This window comes from Salmo trutta, chromosome 13 (genome assembly GCF_901001165.1).
Source record: "Salmo trutta chromosome 13, fSalTru1.1, whole genome shotgun sequence".
In the NCBI taxonomy this organism is placed as follows: Eukaryota; Metazoa; Chordata; class Actinopteri; order Salmoniformes; family Salmonidae; genus Salmo; species Salmo trutta.
Window position 1 is genome coordinate 19,250,006 of NC_042969.1, and position 6,918 is coordinate 19,256,923.

General features: G+C 41.4%; 1 protein-coding gene across 2 annotated transcripts in view; it reads right to left on the reverse strand.

Annotated features, from left to right (window-relative positions):
* LOC115205393 (bifunctional heparan sulfate N-deacetylase/N-sulfotransferase 1) overlaps positions 1-4,035 on the reverse strand; it is an 89,332-nt gene extending 85,297 nt beyond the window's left edge. For both annotated transcript variants that reach the window (XM_029771340.1, XM_029771339.1), the window contains exon 1: positions 3,825-4,035. The gene's annotated coding sequence lies outside the window, so the exon portion shown is untranslated. The remainder of the gene's footprint in view (positions 1-3,824) is intronic.
* Between the last annotated feature and the right edge of the window lie 2,883 nt (positions 4,036-6,918).

Sequence of the window (6,918 nt, forward strand, 5' to 3'; positions counted from 1 at the left end):
TACTACACGGCCCCTTTAACCATAAACATTAGGCTAACCTTTTCACTAGTCTAACACACCAGCCGTCCTGGGAATCATTTAAAAGAATAATTCAATTCATTTGTAAAGCGCTTTTCACACACCCCATGCTACCTTAACACCGACCCTATCTCCTAATCTTTGATTAAGAATAAATTACATACTGTCCTCAGGAATTCTTACAATATAGCCCAATTTCGTCCTTCTGACCGTGAGTCATGACCATCTAATGATTATCGTCAAAAGGGGTTTACCTCATCTCATCTCCCTTCTCCTGAGTGAGAGTCATCATCACTACCGTGCACAGTAACTAAGCCTATATGGTATGTGTGTATGAGTCACTGGCCAGGATAATTCAGTGGGGGAATTATGACAGAGGAAAATCATTTCCCTGGGCCACTGGGGGAAAGGAGGCCGTGGCTAATCATTCAGTAATATGATCTGCATACTGGCGGGTTCAGGCACGCACACACACACGCGTGTTCAGCTACATATGTTGTACTCACAGACAAGGCCACACTGCCACACTGCTATGCACACACACGCAAACTTACACATACAAGTGGACACCCTCGTGACTGCCAAAAATCTGAATACCTTAATATTTTTTCTATTCAAAATAACTCAAGGTTACTATCTGGTGATTAACTAATACTGGTTCCTACTGTAGTAGTACTCTAATACTGGTACCTACTGTAGTAGTCGTAGTACTCTAATACTGGTTCCTACTGTAGTAGTAGTACTCTAATACTGGGTCCTACTGTAGTAGTAGTAGTACTCGAATACTGGTTCCTACTGTAGTAGTAGTATTCTAATACTGGCTCCTACTGTGGTAATAGTACTCTAATACTGGTTCCTACTGTAGTAGTAGTAGTACTAATACTGATTCCTACTGTTGTAGTAGTAGTACTAATACTGGTTCCTACTGTAGTTGTAGTACTCAAATACTGGTTCCTACTGTAGTAGTAAGAGTAGTAGTAGTAGTACACTAATAGTGTTTTTTACTGTAGTAGTAAGAGTAGTAGTAGTACAGTAATACTGGTTTCTACTGTAGTAGTAGTACTCCAATACTGGTTCCTACTGTAGTAGTAGTATATTGATACTGGTTTCTAATGTAGTAGTAGTAGTACACTAATACTGGTTTCTACTGTAGTAGTAAGAGTAGAAGTAGTACACTAATACTGGTTTTTACTGTAGTAGTAGTAGTAGTACTCTAATACTGGTTTCTACTGTAGTATTAGTTGTAGTACAATAATATTGGTTTCACTGTAGTAATAGTAGTAATGATACTCTAATACTGGTTTCTACTGTGGTAGTAGTAGTAATAGTAGTGTAGTACTCTAATACTTGTTTCTACTGTAGTAGTAGTAGTACACCAATACTGGTTTATACTGTAGTAGTAGTACTCTAATACTGGTTTCTACTGTAGTAGTAGTAGTACTCTTATACTGACTTCTACTGTAGTAGTACCGTCCAATGTGTTTACTTCGACAACACTCTCCCAGTCAGTGGCCTACTGAATGCCAATCAGAATTGAATTAAACAGAGAAACAAAAACTCAATTTCAAGAGTGTCTTTTCAAAGACATCCAATTTCAACATATTGGACACAGTCAGCATTATGCTAATCTGAATAAATATCCTATATAAACATCTAAATGAATACATTCCTTACATTCAATTGGCCAGAGTGTACAGAGGACCAGCTCTAGTAGGGGGTGAAGTCATAGTGTGACGGACTGTATGGAACAGCCAATGGATGGACTATGGGGGCAGGCAGTCCTGTACTGGGTAGAAGGATAGGGTCAGGGGCCCTAATTCATTGGAAGGTTGCCTGGTTCCACTCTCATTCTATAGACTGGGTTCTGGATTGGCCCCCCACACACACTGAGCATGGCTTTGAAGGGCACATGACATGGAAAAATACACGAACTGGCATGTTGTTGGGACTGTGGTTCCCATCAACATAAACTGTATAAACTAGTCATGAATAACATGACATGTTATAGGTTAGACAGTAGCAGCATGTTTATAACATGTTTATTTATTTTTTATTTGACCTTTATCTATCTAGGCAAGTCAGTTAAGATCAAATTCTCATTTTCAATGACAGCCTAGGAAGAGTGGGTTAACTGCCTTGTTCAGGGGCAGAACGACAGATTTGTACCTTGTCAGCTCGAGGATTTGAACTTGCAACCTTTCGGTTACTAGCCCAACGCTCTAACCACTAGGCTACCCAACCTTACATAGCCAATATAACATCCCATTGGGATGAAGGAGCAGCAGCAGCATGGAACATTCAGAACACCTGATCACAGAGGGCTTGGTAGTCAGAACTATCAGATGGAACACACAAGCAAGTCAGACAGAACACAAAAGCAAGTCTCAACATTTCACAATGGATTTTATCAAATTAATGCAATTCTGACTTGAGTTTTTATCCAATAAAATAGCCCTCCTGTTTCCCAAAGCACAGTAGAGGAAAACACAGGCTTTTTGGTGACAAGCTTTCTCCCAAAACATGTTCCAGGGTCGTTATCCACAAAGCGTGTCAGAGTATGAGAGCTGATCTAGGATCAGTACATACAATCATATTCATTCACATCTAAAAGTCCAAACTGATGCTAGATCAGCACTCCTACTCTGAGACGCTTTGTGGATAAGGGCCCTGGTCCTGCTTTCATAAGCAAAGGCTGAGATTGAGAGAATGGATAGATTGCCGAACACAAAGACACAGCTAAATGAATAGTCTCCCTAACTTTCTCTCACACACAATATAAAACAAGACCCCAGGCTACAGATTTCAGGCAGGTCTAGACTGCTCCTGTTCCCGCCGAGGAGTCAAATGTTTATATACAGTATCTGATATAGCACGCCTCTATGTGAAAGCTGTCTGACTGACTCAATAGGAAAATGTGTGCGTAACAACGTGTAGAAACATATGTGCATCACCACCACCCAATGAAGGAGGTTATATAGCTTACAGCTAATCAAATATCTAATTTAGTGTGGATACTGTCGTTTATTATGCAAGAAGCCTAAAAAGCGAAGAAATACCGTGCTGCCTATTCTCTTCACATCAGTCCGTCCTAGCGGAACATAAGCAACTTTCCACTGTCATGTGAAACGTTATTGAATCAAAGATGAATTGCTGGATGCAATCAGGAGGGGGGAAAAACACGTATTTTCCAAGCAAACATTTTTTTTATCCATCTTTAGGTACAAGAATATATAAATGTTCTCGCGTAATTCCACTTCACATTGCAATAAATGAAGGCATAACACAGCAAGTTGTTTTCCCACGTCAGCAGTGTTCTCAGAATGTTTTTAAGCACACTCATCAGGCTACATAACAATAAAACAAGACTTTACAGTCAACGTTACATTGTGTCCTACTGCGTCAGAAACAGCAACAATCAATAGCCTGCTAACGATACTGCCATACCACAAAGTTACAATAACAAGTTACTTTCTTTCTTGTTCGTGCTAAATTGTATCACGGGGTTTCGCTTGCTTGATGCAGACATTCCAACACCCCTACATATAATTCCAGGCAAAAAACTTCAACAAGAATTCACCAAAACGGTGGACTTCCTATTGAGTAGCCAAAAGCAGCTCTGGGATTCAACTCTTTCCCCGGGCTTCATTTTCGATCCAGGGGAAATTCAGGCCGAAACTGTGGCTGCATTTTCAATCTGCGCCAAGATAGCAAGCCAGTCGAGGCTAGTAATTGAACGATTGAGCAGCGTTGAGCTCGTCTTGACCAAAACATTTGCACCAGTAAAGGTTTTACTTCGCCACACTCACCTTCTCAAGGTCCGAGTGAAAGCCTAGAGACGATCTGGTAGAATGAATGTTTGGATTCAACCCAAGCTCACCCGGTGCTTACGTCTTGCTTTACCAGCGGCTCCGGTCTGCCGTTCTACTTCTTACAGACTTGTCTGATGGGAGAGAAATTTGAGTGTCTCTCTTTTTGCAGAGCTATGCGGCTCTGCCCAACAATGGTCAACAGAGGGCGCCAGCACAGCATTGTCCCTGAAGAGGCTAAAGTCTTTAATGGATAGTTAGTTCACCCAAATTACATATTAAACTCATCTTTTTGACAGCCAGTCCACGCAATATTTCAATGTGTTGATTTAGTAATAAAGATGAAAGAGTTGACAAATACTTTCTAACTGTTAATAATACATAGGTTGAAAATGTGTGATATTCATTCATTCAAGTACTGCTTGCCAAGTACTGAGATTATGGCTGCATTTAAATACCAATCACACAATTCAGACCATTGTCCCCCCCACTACTTTCAAGAGGCTCTCCAGACCAGTGAAGACCCCAACCCAGGAGGCATTCCTCCAAAAACAACTCAATAGTCATCCGATTTTAGCCCAAGGTGTGCTCTTAAGGAGCCAAGCTTTACTTCTCAAGGTCAAAGGACTTTATATGTTATTTTCAGAGATAGCCTGTCTCTGGCAGCCAAAACAGACAAATACTCCATCTAAACTTGAATTGATTCTCAATTACAATAGGGTTCTAGAAACATAAATCCCTCTACTTTCATATCACATCAAAATAATTTCACAAATGCAAAATATACACTTACTGTACACTGTTTTAATCAGCTTCAGCCCAGTTGCAGCCGACAGTATTTTTCAGTGACAACACGTTTCTGGCTGGCTTTTTCCGTTACACATATGGCCATGAGAGAAGACTAACATTACAAAGGTGTGTATCAATTTATCCTTTTGTTTCTTGAAAATTATTTCTTGCTGTTGTGAAAGATAAGGTTCCAAAACCTTACCACGAGCGATGCGTGTTAATGTTTAGACAGAGCATCGGGGCTCTTAGCAAAACTCCCCTGTACAGAAGAAGCCTTCGTCCAATGACTCTTATGTGTAATGTAATGGTCAAGGACTAGGCAGACCGATGAACATGTCATCTGTAATAATAAGTACAAGTAGACTGCCATTTTAACCACGCCTCATGTGGACTTGTATTGCTTATCTTTGTCAAGGTTGCTATGGACAACACCCCACTGACAGACTAAACCAAAAACAAACATACTGCTTGTATACAAGATTTACTGTGGACCACTTCAAATGGAGACTTGCAGTTGAAGGCTATGCAAATAAATAGCTGGAAACATTGTCCGTTTCCATGGCTTCACCTTTTTTCTTTCTAAAACAGAGAGGGGCAAACAACAAGTGTCTGTGTCAAAGACGATGTCTCATTCCAAACCCTGTTCACTTTCTCCCCCTCAGCAACTGATCTAGGATAAGCTCTTAATTCCTCAGTCCATACCACAACCACTGTGAGCAAATACTAATACGACCCAGGATCAGTTGTTAGGGGAATGAAGTCACCACACACATCTGTCCTCTGACCTTGTGACACACGCGGTCTGTGATTTGATTACAGAGGGCCTAAACCTGAGACAAAGTCGTCCTTCAAAACAGGCTTTTCCTGTTTGACACAGGGGGCAACATAGCTTCGCCTGTCTCACCCAGATCACATTGAAGGGGGAAACACAGCTTTGCCTGTCTCACCCCAGATCATGACAGGGGTCAACACAGTTTTGCCTGTCTCACCCAGGGCACATGACAGGGGGCAAGGGGGGTAACACCACACAACTCAGCCCAGGAAAGAGAAGGAAGCCAACTCTGAGAGAGTTACCTACTATGTCCTTGTCTTGCCCCGCATGAAGCAGATGCAGTACTCACTCAATACTCTGTGTGTCCTGCGGCCTAATGGGCGAGTATCAGGCATTTAAACTCATCCCCCTTCTCCTCATCAGCCCTGGCCACAGCCTGTGGCTACTCGATCAATAAACTGATGTAGTCTGACGAGCACATAATTAAAAACTTTATTGATGTTCTGATGGGAGGAACAGTGGCTGTCTGGCATGAGTCTGGACAGATGACCTCTAATTCACATGGATGTGGAGAGTACTGTGCCATGTGAAAAACACAGGAGATTGCTGTACCAAATGACACAGTCTCAACTTCAACAGTGAAGAGGCAGCTCTGGGATGCTGGCCTTCTTGGCAGAGTTGCAAAGAAAAAGCCATATCTCAGACTGGACAATAAAAATAAAAGATTAAGATGGGCAAAATAACAAACACTGGACAGAGGAACTCTGCCTAGAAGGCCAGCATCCCGGAGTCACCTCTTCACTGTTGACGTTGAGACTGGTGTTTTGCGGGTACTATTTAATGAAGCTGCAAGTTGAGGACTTGTGAGGTGTCTGTTTCTCAAACTAGACAATAATGTACTTGTCCTCTTGCTCAGTTGTGCACCGGGGCCTCCCACTCTTTTTATTCTGGTTAAAGCCTGTTCGCACTGTTCTGTGAGTAGTACACAGCGTTGTACGAGATCTTCAGTTTCTTGGCCATTTCTCGCATGGAATAGCGTTCATTTCTCAGAACAAGAATAGAGTGACACGTTTCAGAAGAAAGGTATTTGTATCTGGCCATTTTGAGCGTGTACTCGAACCCACAACTGCTGATGCTCCTGATACTCAACTAGTCTAAAGTTTTATTGCTTCATTAATCAGAACAACAGTTCAGCTGTGCTAACATAATTGCAAAAGGGTTTTCTAATGATCAATTAGCCTTTTAAGATGATAAACTTGGATTAGCTAACACAACGTACCATTGGAACACAAGAGTGATGGTTGCTGATAATGGGCCTCTGTACGCCTATGTAGATACTCCATTAAAAATCTGCTGTTTCCAGCTACAATCATCATTTACAACATTAACAATGTCTACACTGTATTTCGGATCAATTTGATGTTATTTTAATGGACAAAGAAATTTGCTTTTCTTTAAAAAACATGGACATTTCTAAGTGACCCCAAACTTTTGAACGGTAGTGTATTTCTGGCTGGGACTGTAATGGAGTTG